Here is a 22,049-nt window from a genome sequence, read left to right as displayed (position 1 = left end):
TTCTGTTATGTTAGACAATGTTGAATATTCTAAAGTGAATTTTCTTTTTTGTTTTGAATTGTCATGGCCCTAGGGCTTTAGTGCAAAACAACTTACTAATGTTTATTCACTTTCTTTAAACAAACACAAGGTCTATGTCTCCTAGCTTTAACAAAGTCAAATGTAATTTTGAGACCAGGGATTTCAAAGTAGGTCAAATGAACCTCTGGTAAAAATGAGCAATTTGTGATACATCTAGATTAAAATAAAGTCTTTTAGAAAACAAAAAAGACAAATGAATAAAGAAAAGTACCTTATATCATAATTATTGGGCACCCTTAAGAGAGAAATGAACAAAGCTTCAATTAAGAATCTGTTTTGTTTAAACAGACAGAAGGGACAAACCTCCAAGCTTTGACAAATATAATCTCACTTTGGGACTCCTATCTTTTCAAAGGGGACTTTCTTTGAATTTTTTTCTATCCAACTAAAACCAAAAGGGACAGCATCATACACAAGTGACCTTCCAATTACCCTACATAGCAAGAGAAAATCATTCAGCTAGGATATGCTTTATCTCTATCCCCCTCCTAATGTGCAGAAATATGGCCCAAATCTCATATTTTCAATGCATTTAACCTCCTGTCACCTGTTTCTCTAGTTATTGTTTGTCACATTTGGTTTAATTTACAGCTACATGAGTTGAAGTTAGAGAGACATATTGACAAAAAAAATGGGAAATTGGAAATTTCAGCAATAGATTTTTATATTTGGAGGATTGAGGGGTAAAGTAGAGCAAAGTTGTACATAAAATGTGTTACCAGCTATTATTCTAAAAATTATGAAGCATGAATTATTTTTTGTATTATGTTTTTTTCTTTTCAGGTCCTTCTCTAGGGCTTTACCAAATCAAACATTCTATACCTAGAAAAATTAGCAACAAGCTATAGTCTATATATATATAAGCTTATGTTATTTAACTATGACTTATGGAATTTATATGGCAATCAGGAAATGGATACAAGCTAAAGCAAGTAAAAAAGAAAAAAAACTTCCCTATATAGCTCAGGAGACTTTTAATAGATTACTCTTCTGATAATTGCCTATCATACATAATTTAAATATTTACCCCTGTACAGTAGGGCGTTAAAACAATCTATCACAATGTAAAGATATATTTAGATACAATGCTGATTTACAAATTCCAAGATTCTTTGTTGTAGTTTTCATAAATTTGTTGATAAAGTGTCATATATTAATCATTTTTTATTTTATGTCATAAACATTAGCCAAACTTAACTTCTCAATAGAACTTGAGTGTGGCGGCTATAATGCACAAGTACTGCAAAAATCTTACAACATATTATGTGTCATGGTAACAGTTCAGTGAGAAAAAAAAACTATTTTCCTAGTTTAGCTTAATTTGTTATGTCTTTGTACTTATCAGAAATATTTTGTTAATTTTAGGCAGCTGCTCCCCCCCCCCCCTCAAAAAATTCTTACACATTTGCTGGTTTATACTTAACTAGTATTCTACTAAAAACAAAATTAATATATATTTTGTATTGAGGAAACATAAAGCACTTCAGATTTTTTTTTTATTAAGATTAAGCAGTTTGCTGTTTTCTTTTCATTATAGAACTGCACTTAATTTTTTATGATAACAAATAGCTATGCTTTAGGCTATAAAAGAGCTATTAGAATGTTATATTGCAGACATGTTGGTTATGAAGTGTTAGAACCAGAGAATGACATTAAAACTTGACTTCAAAACAACTTCTCTGTTTCTAAGCTAAATAAAACTCTAGATAATTATTGCTCTCTGAAATCAGGGTTCCTATGTTTTGAGTAAGATATTGATAGTCAAATTGAATTTTTTCTTCTCTATATATATAATATTTGGCTTTCAAATCAGTTAGGTAGGTCTACTGTTTTTTTGTTAGGCTAAGCCTATGATAGTGCTTTATTGTGAAGAGTCAAAATTTGTAGGGATTGCAAAGGCTAGCCTGAACAATATGTTATTACAAGTTATGAGGTTAAAAACTCTGTTTGGTAAAATTCTAGTTTAGATAAATTTGTATTATCTTGAAAAAGGTATAGGTTAGGAAAATGAAACTTTCAGGGATGGGTCTAGAGACTAAACTATGTAATGGGAAAGTGTTTTGAAGCATATAACTCTACTCCTTCTCTCTCTTAAAAATATTTACCTTAAATTACTTTAAATCACATTGTCCAATGAAATAAGGATTAAATCCTGTAGAATTGCTGGTTAGTGATGAAGACAGTTGGAAATCTCAATATTTGGTCTACAACCTTAAAAATGACTGTGTTATAAAAGTGCAAAATAAATCTTCTACTTAGATGACAAGAAAAAAAGCATTTTTAGGGTCATAACTTTGTTTAATTCCAATTTATGAGGTTTCCAAGATTTGGAAACTTCCAGGAAATACATTTCCTAAATTCAAATACGAAACACTGATAGCCTATGGCTTAAGATTCTACTCAAGTAACAAGAATTGCATTTTCAGAGGTAAAACAAGAGAAATAGAAACTGCTAGCTGAAAATTAAGGTAAGATATTGTTTTGCCAAAATTTTAATAGTTAAAGACCAGTCAAGTATGCAAAATTCTAAGACTTAAAAATCAGAAGAGGGTTATCACATAAGCTTAGCAATAGCTTCTCAGAGCATATTTTTAGTTATGGATTAATCACTAAAAGTTTCATTCTTCTAACACAACTCCTTTCAAAGATAGCAAAAAGTAGCTAAACTGGGATTTCACTGGAAATTTAATCTATAGCCTGGTATTAGAATTCCAAATTCAAAACAAAAAAAAGTCAAACTAGAATTTTACCCTCTGTTTAGGGTAGCTCAACAAAGCCAAAATCTTATCATTTAGGACTTTTTATAGATGATTTTGCTTTTAAAGTATGAATAAAACATTTTCCAAGATATTATCTGAACAACTTAACCAAAGATTCCACTAATTTAGCCCCTTCCTATCTCTTCAAATATACCAGAGTATGTTATTATATTACTTATAATAGAATGCCACTTTAATTATAATAGAATTATAATAATTATATATTAATTATACATAATTAATAATATAATTATACATTATAATATACATTTAATTATAATAGAATGCCACTCTTAACAAAAAAAGTTACGACATTGAATAACTATGCTTATAAGCATTAACTTAAACCAGTTCCAGTTCCAAAAATTGTAGGGAGGTATATGGACTAACAACAAGTCCTTTCACCTCTTTGACTTCTTCTTCAGAAAAACTAGCTACTGGAAGCTCTATTCTGCTCCAGTCTGCGAACAATGGATATATACGATTATGAACAATAATACACTGTTATTGATTGTGGGAAGTGCGAGTACCTGAGCTACCTGTCCCCAGCAGTTTAAGGCACTAGGCCGGCCGGTACCAATACGGCTCTTCCTACTCATTCCCGCTCTCTTCTGCACAATCAAAAACTATGGATAAATCGCGTCCCATTAAAAATTGACTTCTTCAAGCTTTAATCCTTATTAAACAATATTTCTCTTCTTTAAGGTATCAATTGCTGCCTTAAATATCTTACGATCAATTTCCCATGGCAGGTTAGAATCCAGGATAGCTGTATAAGTATTTGGAATCTTAGCCAAGGAGCAGAAACGCTTAAGAGCAACAGTCTCCTCACTCTGAGCCTGGCAATCAAATAAAATATGCTGGATTGTTTCCTCTGTTGAAAAGCAGATTCGGCATAAAGGGGAATGATGTAGCTTCCAATTAAATAACAAGCTATTTAGAAGTAGGGCACCTGATTTCAGTCGGTAATATAGCACTGTATTTAATCTTGTATGAAATGGCGATAACATTAATGTACTGTGATTAACTTTGGATCTTTGCCTGATAATATCTCGTGAATTGAGGTCAGAGGAAGGACTAGGAGATAACATGGAAGCCTTTGCTGCTAGAGAATCAGCCATATCATTATATTTTATACCTTTATGACTAGGAACATGTTGAAAATAAACTTCATTTTCCTTGATCTTAAGATTAAGAAGCTGTCTTCTAATATTATATAAATCTTTGTCATTAGCAATTCTATTAATATTTTGGATCAGTAGTAATGCTGATTTAGAGTCGGAGAGACAGAGTATATTTTCAGATTCAATGTTATAATTTATAAGAGCATCCAAGGCCAGGCGGATGGCACATAATTCAGCAGACAGGATAGAAGATCCCAATGGGAGAGGAGAATAAATATTCAAATTCAGGGATGGGATACATGCTCCTGCTCCAGCTCTTTCCCTCTGGACGGATCCATCTGTATATATTTTTCCATAGTTGGGGTAAGCCTTTGAGATGTGTTCAGCCAAAATAGTCTGGATCTCATAATTAGGAATCAAATCTTTACTAATAGAGATAAGTTCTACTTGACAGCTTGGAGGACTCATTTCCCATGGGGGGGACTCAGTAAAGGGATATGCATGAAGCGAATGTTGATTCCAGTTTGGGACCTCCAGTTGAAACTGATTCCATGATGAATGGGCATTGGGACAGGCTGACTTCTCAGCAAAGGTATGTGCATATACAGCATGCTTGGCTCCATAAGCCTGGATTTGCGAGAAATACTTTATCCTTAGACTAGATGCTCTTTCACTTAGGGACACTAATCCCGACAGTGTTCTTAACTTTGACAGAGGAGTATGCTTATGCACACCCAAAGCTATTCGAATAGCAGAATTTTGTAAAGATTCAAGGATTTTGAATGAGGATGGGGGACGAGCTGAAAATATTTGAATTCCATATTCTATATTTGAACGAATATATAATTTGTAAAAATCCAAAATAATCTTTGGGTGACATCCCCACTTACTTCCAGCAAGTCTTTTTAGAATACAAAGTCTCTGAATAATCAGAGATTTCAAAGAATTAATATGTTCATGCCACTGCATTTTAGAATCCATTAATAAACCAAGTAACTTCACTGAATTGCAAAATGGGATCTCCCTTGGGAAAATTGTCAGTGGATTAGGAGGATCTAGAGTACCATTAGTAAATATAATGGCTTTAGTTTTACTGATTGATATTGGGAAGCCAAATGCTAAAGAGAATCTCTGGACTAGACATATATCATGTTGAATAAGGCTTTGAAGAAGGTTAATATCCCTTCCTGACTTCCAAATGATCAAATCATCTGCATAAAGGCCAAATGATGCATGAGATACTTGAAATTCAGAAACATACAAGTTGAATAGAAGAGGACTCAATATTGCACCTTGAGGAAGTCCTCTCGTAATGGGGCATTGCTCACTTCTAGACTGATTTACTTGAACGTAAAAATATCTATCAGTTAGAAAAGACTTTATAAAACTTATAAAAGGATACGGGAAGTCAAGATTTATTAGGATTTCCAATAATTTATTGTGGACTACATTTCCATAGGCATTCGACCAGTCAAACAGAACAGCCATTGTGACATGTCTTTTTCTGAGGGAATTACAAACATCAATTTCTAGCCGGGTAATGTTATCTAAAGAGCTATGTCCTTTTCTGAAACCTGTTTGTTCACTAGGAAAGAGATTGTTGACTTCAGAAAACCACTCAATTCTTGATAAGACAAGCCTTTCCAGAACTTTACTAAAGGAAGGTAATACTGATATAGGACGGTAAGACTTGAGATCATTAGATGAATAAGAAGGTTTTAAAGCTGGGAATACCTGAGCAATCTTCCAGGCATCTGGGAACTTTTGACTTGACCAAATAAGATTATAAAGACTTAAGAGGGCTGTATGAAACACCTTTGGGGACTCAATAATCCACTTCATATAAATACCATCATAACCTGGGGAAGACTTGATGTTAAGAGAATTAAGTGCTACACAAAATTCATCTTGGGAAAAAGGTTTCATCAGAGTACCCTTATAAGAACAGGTAAGAGGGAGATTACAAAAAGGAGGTCGGCTGGGATGAAAATCTGAGCAATCATTTTTAAAAACATTGGTAAACAGATCTGCCTTCTTTTTATCTGATACAATTGGATATCCATCCTGAATGATATCATATCTACGGTCATCATTAGGCTGCTTTCCACTATTTAGTTGGCTAATGAAATTATGGACCTTTGAAATTGGGGTTCTAAAACTGATACTTGAGCTGAAATTCAGCCATGTACTCTGTTTAGCTCTCCTACAAATTAGTTTCACCTTAGCACATGACTGCTTATAAAAGATTGCTGTTGACTGAGATGGGTGCTTTTGAAACATTTTACGAGCCTTTCTTTTTGCCAGAACTGCAACCCTACACTCATCATTCCACCAATTCTTGGGTCTTGGAGCCATTGTAAAAACGTACCCTAGTCATTGGAATTGCCGATTTAGCTGACTCCAGCAGGATTGATCTCAAATTGGACTCAATGGCATTAATATCATAACTAGGAGAAACAAAGGAAAAATCTGCTTCATTTAATATCTCACGAAAAAGGGACCAATTACCTTTGGAGTTGATAAATGTAGGGACGTAGGGTTTGGGAGTGTAGCATAAATCTTGAAATGATGTAAGAATTGCACAATGATCAGATTGGAGAGACGACACCTTTACCATCTGAACTAAATCATAATATGAAGAAGGACCTAGAAGCAAATCTATAGTTGAGAAAGAGTTAGAAGAAATATTATACCTGGTCTGAAAGTCAAATGGAGTGAAAATCAAGGTGTCAGGAAAATTGGACAATATGTACTCTATTCCTCTTCCTGCTTTGTTGCTACCTGCTGATTGTTCCCAGAGAGGACTGTGGGCATTAAAATCACCAAAAATAAAGGTATTATTACCTGATAATTCTGTTTCCAAGATACTTTGGATGTCCTTACTCCCACATGGATTATAAAAGGATTTTATGGCAAGATGGTTACCATTAGCTAAGGTAATTAATATGCCTACAACATCTATTTCATCCCTGTAGATAGTTAAGGGTTGAGGGGAGTGTTGGATTGAATCATGAACAAAAATTGCCACACCCCCTCCCTTTCTGTTAGTTGATCTATCCTTCCTGTAGCACTTGTACCCAGGCATTTTGATTTTCTTGTACTGATGAAGATTAGTCTCTTGTAGACAAATAATTCCAATTCTCTTATCATTTGCACATTGGATAAGATCAGCAAGTTTATTTGAATTTAAAGAGACGCAATTCCATTGTAGGATCTGCAGCTTAGTTAACATAGGAAGGGTTGAATAGGTGACATGCATGATATTTTGAGAGAATGGATGATAATTCTGTTCCTATTTCATTGAAAATAGAATTGGAAAAGTAGTATTCTGCAATTTCTTTTGTTATACTGGCTTTTTTATCTTTAGCCATATTTGATTGTAATATTAGGTCCACTGATGCAACATATTTAATTAAATTAGTAATATGAGGTCCAACTCTATCTTGCATAGTTATGGCTTGAGTAGAAATATTAGGAAAAGCTGCCACTCTTTCAGACCAAGATTTAGGCTTAGTTTTAGGATTGTTGAGGGATAGACTAGCTTCAGCCACCTTGGGATGCTCCTTAGCCAATGGAGGGTAAGAAGTCTCAGTAGGAGGTATGAGTGCCTGATTTGGGTGGTTCTTGTGGACCTGTAGCCAGGGATTTTGAGGAAACCTTTCAACGTTATCTTGAATTTGAATAGTCTGCTTAGTCCGTCGCTTCTTCACGTTTTTCTTAGCACTGCCAACTGATGTACGCTATGGTACTCTCCGCTGCAAGAAAAACGACTTTTTGGAGCTCCGCAATAGGTCAGTCATCCGTGCGGACTTCAAGAGAATTCTCTTGAAGTCCGCACGGATGACTGACCTATTGCGGAGCTCCAAAAAGTCGTTTTTCTTGCAGCGGAGAGTACCATAGCGTACATCAGTTGGCAGTGCTAAGAAAAACGTGAAGAAGCGACGGACTAAGCAGACTATTCAAATTCAAGATAACGTTGAAAGGTTTCCTCAAAATCCCTGGCTACAGGTCCACAAGAACCACCCAAATCAGGCACTCATACCTCCTACTAAGACTTCTTACCCTCCATTGGCTAAGGAGCATCCCAAGGTGGCTGAAGCTAGTCTATCCCTCAACAATCCTAAAACTAAGCCTAAATCTTGGTCTGAAAGAGTGGCAGCTTTTCCTAATATTTCTACTCAAGCCATAACTATGCAAGATAGAGTTGGACCTCATATTACTAATTTAATTAAATATGTTGCATCAGTGGACCTAATATTACAATCAAATATGGCTAAAGATAAAAAAGCCAGTATAACAAAAGAAATTGCAGAATACTACTTTTCCAATTCTATTTTCAATGAAATAGGAACAGAATTATCATCCATTCTCTCAAAATATCATGCATGTCACCTATTCAACCCTTCCTATGTTAACTAAGCTGCAGATCCTACAATGGAATTGCGTCTCTTTAAATTCAAATAAACTTGCTGATCTTATCCAATGTGCAAATGATAAGAGAATTGGAATTATTTGTCTACAAGAGACTAATCTTCATCAGTACAAGAAAATCAAAATGCCTGGGTACAAGTGCTACAGGAAGGATAGATCAACTAACAGAAAGGGAGGGGGTGTGGCAATTTTTGTTCATGATTCAATCCAACACTCCCCTCAACCCTTAACTATCTACAGGGATGAAATAGATGTTGTAGGCATATTAATTACCTTAGCTAATGGTAACCATCTTGCCATAAAATCCTTTTATAATCCATGTGGGAGTAAGGACATCCAAAGTATCTTGGAAACAGAATTATCAGGTAATAATACCTTTATTTTTGGTGATTTTAATGCCCACAGTCCTCTCTGGGAACAATCAGCAGGTAGCAACAAAGCAGGAAGAGGAATAGAGTACATATTGTCCAATTTTCCTGACACCTTGATTTTCACTCCATTTGACTTTCAGACCAGGTATAATATTTCTTCTAACTCTTTCTCAACTATAGATTTGCTTCTAGGTCCTTCTTCATATTATGATTTAGTTCAGATGGTAAAGGTGTCGTCTCTCCAATCTGATCATTGTGCAATTCTTACATCATTTCAAGATTTATGCTACACTCCCAAACCCTACGTCCCTACATTTATCAACTCCAAAGGTAATTGGTCCCTTTTTCGTGAGATATTAAATGAAGCAGATTTTTCCTTTGTTTCTCCTAATTATGATATTAATGCCATTGAGTCCAATTTGAGATCAATCCTGCTGGAGTCAGCTAAATCGGCAATTCCAATGACTAGGGTACGTTTTTACAATGGCTCCAAGACCCAAGAATTGGTGGAATGATGAGTGTAGGGTTGCAGTTCTGGCAAAAAGAAAGGCTCGTAAAATGTTTCAAAAGCACCCATCTCAGTCAACAGCAATCTTTTATAAGCAGTCATGTGCTAAGGTGAAACTAATTTGTAGGAGAGCTAAACAGAGTACATGGCTGAATTTCAGCTCAAGTATCAGTTTTAGAACCCCAATTTCAAAGGTCCATAATTTCATTAGCCAACTAAATAGTGGAAAGCAGCCTAATGATGACCGTAGATATGATATCATTCAGGATGGATATCCAATTGTATCAGATAAAAAGAAGGCAGATCTGTTTACCAATGTTTTTAAAAATGATTGCTCAGATTTTCATCCCAGCCGACCTCCTTTTTGTAATCTCCCTCTTACCTGTTCTTATAAGGGTACTCTGATGAAACCTTTTTCCCAAGATGAATTTTGTGTAGCACTTAATTCTCTTAACATCAAGTCTTCCCCAGGTTATGATGGTATTTATATGAAGTGGATTATTGAGTCCCCAAAGGTGTTTCATACAGCCCTCTTAAGTCTTTATAATCTTATTTGGTCAAGTCAAAAGTTCCCAGATGCCTGGAAGATTGCTCAGGTATTCCCAGCTTTAAAACCTTCTTATTCATCTAATGATCTCAAGTCTTACCGTCCTATATCAGTATTACCTTCCTTTAGTAAAGTTCTGGAAAGGCTTGTCTTATCAAGAATTGAGTGGTTTTCTGAAGTCAACAATCTCTTTCCTAGTGAACAAACAGGTTTCAGAAAAGGACATAGCTCTTTAGATAACATTACCCGGCTAGAAATTGATGTTTGTAATTCCCTCAAAAAAAGACATGTCACAATGGCTGTTCTGTTTGACTGGTCGAATGCCTATGGAAATGTAGTCCACAATAAATTATTGGAAATCCTAATAAATCTTGACTTCCCGTATCCTTTTATAAGTTTTATAAAGTCTTTTCTAACTGATAGATATTTTTACGTTCAAGTAAATCAGTCTAGAAGTGAGCAATGCCCCATTACGAGAGGACTTCCTCAAGGTGCAATATTGAGTCCTCTTCTATTCAACTTGTATGTTTCTGAATTTCAAGTATCTCATGCATCATTTGGCCTTTATGCAGATGATTTGATCATTTGGAAGTCAGGAAGGGATATTAACCTTCTTCAAAGCCTTATTCAACATGATATATGTCTAGTCCAGAGATTCTCTTTAGCATTTGGCTTCCCAATATCAATCAGTAAAACTAAAGCCATTATATTTACTAATGGTACTCTAGATCCTCCTAATCCACTGACAATTTTCCCAAGGGAGATCCCATTTTGCAATTCAGTGAAGTTACTTGGTTTATTAATGGATTCTAAAATGCAGTGGCATGAACATATTAATTCTTTGAAATCTCTGATTATTCAGAGACTTTGTATTCTAAAAAGACTTGCTGGAAGTAAGTGGGGATGTCACCCAAAGATTATTTTGGATTTTTACAAATTATATATTCGTTCAAATATAGAATATGGAATTCAAATATTTTCAGCTCGTCCCCCATCCTCATTCAAAATCCTTGAATCTTTACAAAATTCTGCTATTCGAATAGCTTTGGGTGTGCATAAGCATACTCCTCTGTCAAAGTTAAGAACACTGTCGGGATTAGTGTCCCTAAGTGAAAGAGCATCTAGTCTAAGGATAAAGTATTTCTCGCAAATCCAGGCTTATGGAGCCAAGCATGCTGTATATGCACATACCTTTGCTGAGAAGTCAGCCTGTCCCAATGCCCATTCATCATGGAATCAGTTTCAACTGGAGGTCCCAAACTGGAATCAACATTCGCTTCATGCATATCCCTTTACTGAGTCCCCCCCATGGGAAATGAGTCCTCCAAGCTGTCAAGTAGAACTTATCTCTATTAGTAAAGATTTGATTCCTAATTATGAGATCCAGACTATTTTGGCTGAACACATCTCAAAGGCTTACCCCAACTATGGAAAAATATATACTGATGGATCCGTCCAGAGGGAAAGAGCTGGAGCAGGAGCATGTATCCCATCCCTGAATTTGAATATTTATTCTCCTCTCCCATTGGGATCTTCTATCCTGTCTGCTGAATTATGTGCCATCCGCCTGGCCTTGGATGCTCTTATAAATTATAACATTGAATCTGAAAATATACTCTGTCTCTCCGACTCTAAATCAGCATTACTACTGATCCAAAATATTAATAGAATTGCTAATGACAAAGATTTATATAATATTAGAAGACAGCTTCTTAATCTTAAGATCAAGGAAAATGAAGTTTATTTTCAACATGTTCCTAGTCATAAAGGTATAAAATATAATGATATGGCTGATTCTCTAGCAGCAAAGGCTTCCATGTTATCTCCTAGTCCTTCCTCTGACCTCAATTCACGAGATATTATCAGGCAAAGATCCAAAGTTAATCACAGTACATTAATGTTATCGCCATTTCATACAAGATTAAATACAGTGCTATATTACCGACTGAAATCAGGTGCCCTACTTCTAAATAGCTTGTTATTTAATTGGAAGCTACATCATTCCCCTTTATGCCGAATCTGCTTTTCAACAGAGGAAACAATCCAGCATATTTTATTTGATTGCCAGGCTCAGAGTGAGGAGACTGTTGCTCTTAAGCGTTTCTGCTCCTTGGCTAAGATTCCAAATACTTATACAGCTATCCTGGATTCTAACCTGCCATGGGAAATTGATCGTAAGATATTTAAGGCAGCAATTGATACCTTAAAGAAGAGAAATATTGTTTAATAAGGATTAAAGCTTGAAGAAGTCAATTTTTAATGGGACGCGATTTATCCATAGTTTTTGATTGTGCAGAAGAGAGCGGGAATGAGTAGGAAGAGCCGTATTGGTACCGGCCGGCCTAGTGCCTTAAACTGCTGGGGACAGGTAGCTCAGGTACTCGCACTTCCCACAATCAATAACAGTGTATTATTGTTCATAATCGTATATATCCATTGTTCGCAGACTGGAGCAGAATAGAGCTTCCAGTAGCTAGTTTTTCTGAAGAAGAAGTCAAAGAGGTGAAAGGACTTGTTGTTAGTCCATATACCTCCCTACAATTTTTGGAACTGGAACTGGTTTAAGTTAATGCTTATAAGCATAGTTATTCAATGTCGTAACTTTTTTTGTTAAGAGTGGCATTCTATTATAATTAAATGATTTAGCGCTGGCTTAATATCCTCCGGATTTTACATATTTCACATTAATTTGAGGTCAGAGTGAGTTGAAAAATTATCTAACATACTCTGGTATATTTGAAGAGATAGGAAGGGGCTAAATTAGTGGAATCTTTGGTTAAGTTGTTCAGATAATATCTTGGAAAATGTTTTATTCATACTTTAAAAGCAAAATCATCTATAAAAAGTCCTAAATGATAAGATTTTGGCTTTGTTGAGCTACCCTAAACAGAGGGTAAAATTCTAGTTTGACTTTTTTTGTTTTGAATTTGGAATTCTAATACCAGGCTATAGATTAAATTTCCAGTGAAATCCCAGTTTAGCTACTTTTTGCTATCTTTGAAAGGAGTTGTGTTAGAAGAATGAAACTTTTAGTGATTAATCCATAACTAAAAATATGCTCTGAGAAGCTATTGCTAAGCTTATGTGATAACCCTCTTCTGATTTTTAAGTCTTAGAATTTTGCATACTTGACTGGTCTTTAACTATTAAAATTTTGGCAAAACAATATCTTACCTTAATTTTCAGCTAGCAGTTTCTATTTCTCTTGTTTTACCTCTGAAAATGCAATTCTTGTTACTTGAGTAGAATCTTAAGCCATAGGCTATCAGTGTTTCGTATTTGAATTTAGGAAATGTATTTCCTGGAAGTTTCCAAATCTTGGAAACCTCATAAATTGGAATTAAACAAAGTTATGACCCTAAAAATGCTTTTTTTCTTGTCATCTAAGTAGAAGATTTATTTTGCACTTTTATAACACAGTCATTTTTAAGGTTGTAGACCAAATATTGAGATTTCCAACTGTCTTCATCACTAACCAGCAATTCTACAGGATTTAATCCTTATTTCATTGGACAATGTGATTTAAAGTAATTTAAGGTAAATATTTTTAAGAGAGAGAAGGAGTAGAGTTATATGCTTCAAAACACTTTCCCATTACATAGTTTAGTCTCCAGACCCATCCCTGAAAGTTTCATTTTCCTAACCTATACCTTTTTCAAGATAATACAAATTTATCTAAACTAGAATTTTACCAAACAGAGTTTTTAACCTCATAACTTGTAATAACATATTGTTCAGGCTAGCCTTTGCAATCCCTACAAATTTTGACTCTTCACAATAAAGCACTATCATAGGCTTAGCCTAACAAAAAAACAGTAGACCTACCTAACTGATTTGAAAGCCAAATATTATATATATAGAGAAGAAAAAATTCAATTTGACTATCAATATCTTACTCAAAACATAGGAACCCTGATTTCAGAGAGCAATAATTATCTAGAGTTTTATTTAGCTTAGAAACAGAGAAGTTGTTTTGAAGTCAAGTTTTAATGTCATTCTCTGGTCCTAACACTTCATAACCAACATGTCTGCAATATAACATTCTAATAGCTCTTTTATAGCCTAAAGCATAGCTATTTGTTATCATAAAAAATTAAGTGCAGTTCTATAATGAAAAGAAAACAGCAAACTGCTTAATCTTAATAAAAAAAAAATCTGAAGTGCTTTATGTTTCCTCAATACAAAATATATATTAATTTTGTTTTTAGTAGAATACTAGTTAAGTATAAACCAGCAAATGTGTAAGAATTTTTTGAGGGGGGGGGGGAGCAGCTGCCTAAAATTAACAAAATATTTCTGATAAGTACAAAAATATAACAAATTCAGCTAAACTAGGAAAATAGTTTTTTTTTTCTCACTGAACTGTTACCATGACACATAATATGTTGTAAGATTTTTGCAGTACTTGTGCATTATAGCCACCACACTCAAGTTCTATTGAGAAGTTAAGTTTGGCTAATGTTTATGACATAAAATAAAAAATGATTAATATATGACACTTTATCAACAAATTTATGAAAACTACAACAAAGAATCTTGGAATTTGTAAATCAGCATTGTATCTAAATATATCTTTACATTGTGATAGATTGTTTTAACGCCCTACTGTACAGGGGTAAATATTTAAATTATGTATGATAGGCAATTATCAGAAGAGTAATCTATTAAAAGTCTCCTGAGCTATATAGGGAAGTTTTTTTTCTTTTTTACTTGCTTTAGCTTGTATCCATTTCCTGATTGCCATATAAATTCCATAAGTCATAGTTAAATAACATAAGCTTATATATATATAGACTATAGCTTGTTGCTAATTTTTCTAGGTATAGAATGTTTGATTTGGTAAAGCCCTAGAGAAGGACCTGAAAAGAAAAAAACATAATACAAAAAATAATTCATGCTTCATAATTTTTAGAATAATAGCTGGTAACACATTTTATGTACAACTTTGCTCTACTTTACCCCTCAATCCTCCAAATATAAAAATCTATTGCTGAAATTTCCAATTTCCCATTTTTTTTGTCAATATGTCTCTCTAACTTCAACCCATGTAGCTGTAAATTAAACCAAATGTGACAAACAATAACTAGAGAAACAGGTGACAGGAGGTTAAATGCATTGAAAATATGAGATTTGGGCCATATTTCTGCACATTAGGAGGGGGATAGAGATAAAGCATATCCTAGCTGAATGATTTTCTCTTGCTATGTAGGGTAATTGGAAGGTCACTTGTGTATGATGCTGTCCCTTTTGGTTTTAGTTGGATAGAAAAAAATTCAAAGAAAGTCCCCTTTGAAAAGATAGGAGTCCCAAAGTGAGATTATATTTGTCAAAGCTTGGAGGTTTGTCCCTTCTGTCTGTTTAAACAAAACAGATTCTTAATTGAAGCTTTGTTCATTTCTCTCTTAAGGGTGCCCAATAACTATGATATAAGGTACTTTTCTTTATTCATTTGTCTTTTTTGTTTTCTAAAAGACTTTATTTTAATCTAGATGTATCACAAATTGCTCATTTTTACCAGAGGTTCCTTTGACCTACTTTGAAATCCCTGGTCTCAAAATTACATTTGACTTTGTTAAAGCTAGGAGACATAGACCTTGTGTTTGTTTAAAGAAAGTGAATAAACATTAGTAAGTTGTTTTGCACTAAAGCCCTAGGGCCATGACAATTCAAAACAAAAAAGAAAATTCACTTTGGAATATTCAACATTGTCTAACATAACAGAAACAAAGAAAAAAAAAATACAAAATTTACTTCTGTGCTCTATTGTCAACGTGAAAAGTTGTCCAAAATTTTAAAATCTTGCAAAACATTCATCCCTCATCACATTTGCAAGCCATCTCTCATCAAACCTACACTTCATTTCTCATTCCACTCAATTCTACACATACTTCAAATGACCCACACTCTCATTAGTACTTCCACAGATATGGCCAAAGTAAGGACCATCTTGCTTACATTTTATTATATCTAAAAGTTTTCTGTAGCTAAGTCAGTACTTAAATATTTTCTTACACCTTTGTAAACAACCTTAAGATGGTAAAATAGGTTGGATTATCAAAATTTTTTGTGACCTCAATATATTTCAATCATTACCAAGTGGAATATAAAGGGCAGCCAATGGCAAAGGACCTGAATAAATATTTTAAGGTAATTAAAAAGGTTTATTACCCAAAAACTTGATAAAACTAAAAGGGAATTCTTAATGATTGATTACTTTAAAATATCTACATTATACACAACAATAAACCTTTGCTATAAAGGGAAAGTCAGAAAGGCCCAAAGAACTATTTAATACTAATTGTGCTTTGAGACTGTTAGGTGATTGTCTAAATGATCTTGGAAATCAATGAAGATAAAATGTGTGCAAACTCAAAACCAATATGCAAGTAAGTAAGTATGGCAGCACTGACACATCAAGATCTAAACTGGCAGTGCTAATTTCCACTTTGTGACCCTATGGCCAAGAATTGCAATGAAGGGCTGGGGGCAAGAAATCCTGTGCATTTGTACACCCCCCCCCCCCCTGCTTACCTTTCCCATATTTCTCCATTTGCCCATTTAAAGCTGGTTTAAATCAGTCTAACATTATTGACCCCATTCAAAACAAATAAACTGGCAATACCAGGAATCAAACCTGTACCTCATGGACAAAGGATTTCTAACTAAGAGTGCTTTCCACTTAGCCAGGAACACCATTATGACCAGAGTAAAACAACCATTTTAAAAAAAAATATGGAAAAAAAAAGATGGATTTACAGCCATTTTCACTAATCTTCTATACACATTATATTTTACTTAGACAAGTTATTTTAAGGCAGGTGTCAACAAAGCTCCAGCAGGGATTGCATTTACTCAAGATGCAAACTAGCAAGGTGAATGCTTAGCTTTGTGATATTCTTGTCTTAAAATAATAAAAACAGCAAATTTACATTTGCTACTTGTTTTCTAAACACTCATTTAAGCAAAACCATTTGTAACAGCAATACACCCATGGTTAGGATCTATCTAAAATGCTTTACAACAGAAGGGACACATGTCTTCCAAAGCAAATATGCAGCTTTAATGCTGTTCTTTGTCATCTATGAAAATAATTAAACTGTATCAGATGTATATTGATTTAAGATACTTCTAAGACTTTTAGCCAATTCTGTTAAATAAAAGGCCAGGCATTTCTTCACGATTTATACAATGTGTAAAAGAGCACCAGGGGATTAGATTAAAAAACAACTTTCAGGGACAGGTCTAAAGGCTAAAGTATGTCCTGGGAAGGTCTGCTTATATATAAAATACAAAGAAACTAGTTTCAGTTTCACAACTTTCCTCAATCCCACTTTACAAGGTTTTAAAGATATGCAAATACACTTCCTGAATTTTGAAAACCAATAATTATAAATCATATAAGTCTACAGTTATAAACAATGACAGTTTTGGTTAAATCAGAGTTCAACCAGTCAATTTTTTCACGCAAAAACACTTTTCATGACAACCTTGTTTGTCACTGTTTCACGCAAAACAGCGGTTGAGCTCAACCACACCAAGTGGTTGAGCTCAAATAAGGCCTTTTTTCGCGTCAACCAAAGAGACTGTTTGAGCTCAACCACTCGGTGTGGTTGAGCTCAACCGCTGTTTTTGCGTGAAACAGTGACAAACCAGGTTGTCATGAAAAGTGATTTTGCGTGAAACAATTGACTGGTTGAACTCTAATTTAACCAGAACTGTCATTGTTTTTAACCGTAGGGTTCTACCATTCATAATTGTTGGTTGACCTTTTCAGGCGTAGATTTCGAAAAGAAGAATTCGTAGGCTATAAATAAGTCTATATAAAATAAGAATTATAAGCTGACAAATAGAATTCTAGCCACGCGAAAGTAAGGTTTAATTTTGTTTTTTTTCGTATTAGGGCTATTTGGATAAATGTTGGGTTATATCCTGCAATTTGATTCACATAGGCCTTAATACAGGAAGTCAAGAGTTTGAATATGCTTTTGAAAACTTATGTAGATACTTGGAAATCTTTGTTTCATCCTTTTGATGCCCTAGACTTGACCTTAGCTCGGTAATTTGGCTTCAGAGATAAAACCTTGATGAAGCAAGACCCTAGTGGTTATAAAGCATTGTTAATCCAATTACTATTCTTACTAGATGCTTCAAGATATGTTGCATCTTTGTCAGAACTCTTTACATTTCAGCCTTACCCTATAGGGCCATGGATAAATTTTCAGGTCAAACTCTAGTTTGGCTACTGTTTGCTATCTTAGAAATGGGTTAAGTCAGGAAAGTAGAACTTCCAGTAATGAATCCAAAGCAAAAAATACGTAAAATTCTAGTTTAGCTAATTTTCATTATCTTGGAAAGGGAATAGGTTACAAGAATGAAACTCAGTAATTAATCCAGGGTCAAAAACACTCTGGGAAGGTACTGCCAGGCTTCTATGTCAACCCTTTTCTGATTTCTAAGTCTTAGATAATTGCTTACTCAAAAGGTCTATACCTATACTATTGAAATTTTGACAAAACAAGATTTACCTTAATTTTTAATTATCAGTTTCTTTTACTCTGGCTTTAGCTCTTAAAATGCAATTCCTTTTATTTGAGTAGCATTTTAAGCCATATCAATATTTTTTTTTTCAAAATTTAGGAAATGTCTGCATATCTTTAAAACCTTATAAAGTGGATTGAGGAAAGCTGTGAAACAGTTTCTTTGTACTCCATGTAAGCAGACCTTCTCAGAACATACTTTAGCCTTTAGACCCATCCCTGAAAGTTTTTTTTTTCAATCTCACCCCCTGGTGCTCTTTTACACATTGTATAAATTGTGAAGAAATGCCTGCCCCCTTGCTAAAAGTCTTAGAAGTATCTTATATCAAAATACACCTGATACAGTTTAATTTTTTAGAGATGACACAGAATAGCATTAAAGCTGAGTATTTGCTTTGCAAGAAATGTGTCCCTTCTGTTGTAAAGCATTTTGGATAGACACTAATCTAACCATGGACATATTGCTGTTGCAAATGGTTTTGCTTAAAATGGTTTGGAAAACAAATAGCAAATGTAAATTTGCTTTTTTATCATTATTTAAGACTAGAATATCACAAAGCTATGCAATCACATTGCTTGTTGTATCTTAAGTAAATACAATCCCTGATGGAGTTTTGTTGATACCTGTCTTAAAATTAATTTGTCTAAATAAAATATATTGTTTATGGGACAGTAGAGAAAAGCAACAACCATGAATTGAGTTTTTTTCAATATTTCTTTTTTCAAATAATAGTTCTCTGGTCACATTTGTGTTCCTTGCTAAGTTGTTGGCACTCTGGTTTGGGAATCCTTTGTCCAAGGGGTACAGGTTTAATTCCTGGCATTGCTAGTGTATTTGGTTTTTACCAGCTAAGTATTCACCATGCTAGTTTGCATCTTAAGTAAAGCAATTCCTGCTGGAGCTTTGTTGACACCTGCCTTACAATAACTTGTCTAAGTAAAATACAATGTGTATTGAAGATTAGTGAAAATGGCTGTAAATCCATCTTGTTTTTTTTCAATATTTTTTTTTAATAGTTGTTCTACTCTGGTTGTAATAATGTTCTTGGCTAAGTGGAAAGCACTCTTAGTAAGAAATCCTTTGTCCATGGGGTACAGGTTTGATTCCTAGTATTGCCTGTTTATTTGTTTTAAATGGGGGTCAGTGATGTTAGACAGATCTAAACCAGCTCTAAATAGGCAAATGGAGAAATATGCAAAAGGTAAGCAGGGAGGGTGTACAAAAGCACAAGATTTCTGGCCCCCAGCCCTTAATTGCAATTCTTAGCCAAAGGGTCACAAAGTGGAAATTAGCACTGCCAGTTTAGACCTTGATGTGTCAGTGCTGCCATACTTACTTACTTGCATATTGGTGTTGAGTTTGACCACATTTTATCTTCATTACTATCTAAAATCATTTAGACATTCAGCAAACTGTCTCAAACCACAATTGGTATTGAATAGTTTTTGGGCCTTACTGACTTTCCCTTTATAGCAAAGGTTTATTGTTGTGTATAATGTAGATATTTTAAAGTAATCAATCATTAAAAAGTCCCTTTTAGTTTTATCAAGTTTTTGAGTAATAAACCTTTTTAATTACCTTAAAATATTTATTCAGGTCCTTTACTATTGGCTGCCCTTTATATTACAATAATGATTGAAATATATTGTGGCAACTGAAAATTTGGATAATCCAACCTATTTTACCATCTTAAGGTTGTTTACAAAGGTGTATGAAATATTTAAGTACTGACTTAGCTACAGAAAACCTCTAGATATAATAAAATGTAAGCAAGATGGCTCTTACTTTGACCATATCTATGGAAGCACTAATGAGAGAGTGGGTTATTTGATGCATTTGTAGGATTGATTGAGATGAGAAATGAAGTGTAGGCTTGATGAGAGATGGCTGGTGAATGTGATGAGGGATGAATGTTTTGCAAGATTTTAAAATTTTGGACAATGTCTCGTGTTGACAGTAGAGTGCAGAAGTAAAATTTGGTAATTTTTTTTCTTTGTTTCTGTTATGTTAGACAATATTGAATATTCTAAAGTGAAGTTTCTTTTTTGTTTGGAATTGTGATGGCCCTAGGGCTTTAGTGCAATACAAATTACTAATGTTTATTCACTTTCTTTAAACAAACACAAGGTCTATGTCTCCTAGCTTTAACAAAGTCAAATGTAATTTTAAGACCAGGGATTTTAAAGTAGGTCAAATGAACTTCTGGTAAAAATGAGCAATTTATGAAACATCTAGATTAAAAAAAAGTCTTTTAGACAACAAAGAAGACAATTGAATAAAGAAAAGTACCTTATATCATAATTGTTGTGCACCCTTAAGATAGAAATGAACAAAGCTTCAATTAAGATTCTGTTTTGTTTAAACAGACAGAAGGGACAAACCTCCAAGCTTTGACAAATACAATCTCACTTTGTGGCACTGTTGCCAGATTGTCAACGCAGAAAAACGCCCAGGGGTTTTCAAAACAAGCCCGAACAAGCCCCAAAAAATTTCAAAACAAGCCCCGGAAAATTTTACCGAAATAATCCACTTTTGAGATTCCACTTTATAGTGAGTGCGTACGAAAGCTTGTTTCACGAAGAATGCTATATCTAGATGCAGAATTAATACTGAATTTTCAGTCCAAAGCTATTCTCATCATTTTTTCTTTAAACTTCTGGAAGAGTCTCAATTTTGTTGATCTCCCCTCAACATTTGCAGGGAAGAAGAATAAACCTACCCGGCAGGCGGGAATACTTGACATTTTTTTCTGCTTTTAAGTTTGAAATATAAAAGAAATACCTTAAGCTGTATGGCAGCCCATAGCTCTGGCCTCTCCTAATATCGAGTTAATCTTTCGTTTCTTTTTTAAGCTGTATGGCAGCTAAATATTTTGAACTAATGTTTTTTTTCTGACGCTGAGCTTTTGCATTGACAAACTTATGGTGCGAAAGTAAAACTGTTTACTTGGAAACGAATTCGTCCATAGAATTTTCAAACTCGAGACTTTTGGAATCAAAGATTATGTGTTCAGACCTAGGATCAAAGTTGGACCATTTAATTGTGACTGCTGCTATTTTAGATAAAAGCTAGATAAAAAAGACAAAGGGGTCATTTCCCAGCCGAGTCCTCGAGGTGAATCCTAATATGTTATTATTCCTTACAGTTTCAGTTTTCCCTCCGAATTTACACCTTTCAACAGAGTTGCCGCCTGTCCATGCCCTTCCGAAAGCTATAGCCATAAACAAATAAAGCCACTTCCCCATGCCCTACTGCCCTAATAAGTGATATTTGTTTTAATTTGTCACTAGATATTATGTTTTCTTTATGTTTATCTCTTTAGAGACCTATTTTGAAGCAAGATTATTTAATCTAAAAATTACCTTCAGCTACGTGGCAGCTATATATTTTGAACTTTTATGATTATTTCGGATGTTAAGACTTTTAGCTGAAAACCTTTTTTTTTTCTTGTCACCTAGTTTTAATGGACGCGATTCTCAGCTATTTCTTAATGTATTGACTTTGTAATACAACAAAAAAAAATCACAAGTAACAGAAGACACAATGAGATCTCTTCAATAAGCAAAATAATTTTTGTGAACAAAACAGAATTTTGGCCAAACTATTACGACAAGAAATACACAGGCTGAATTACTTCTTTGGATAGAATGGTAAAATGCAAAAAAGGAAATAATTGAAGCTTGAAATTTT

Source organism: Artemia franciscana, chromosome 10, assembly GCF_032884065.1.
Source record: "Artemia franciscana chromosome 10, ASM3288406v1, whole genome shotgun sequence".
NCBI classification, from domain to species: Eukaryota; Metazoa; Arthropoda; class Branchiopoda; order Anostraca; family Artemiidae; genus Artemia; species Artemia franciscana.
Note: the sequence above shows the minus strand (reverse complement) of the source record.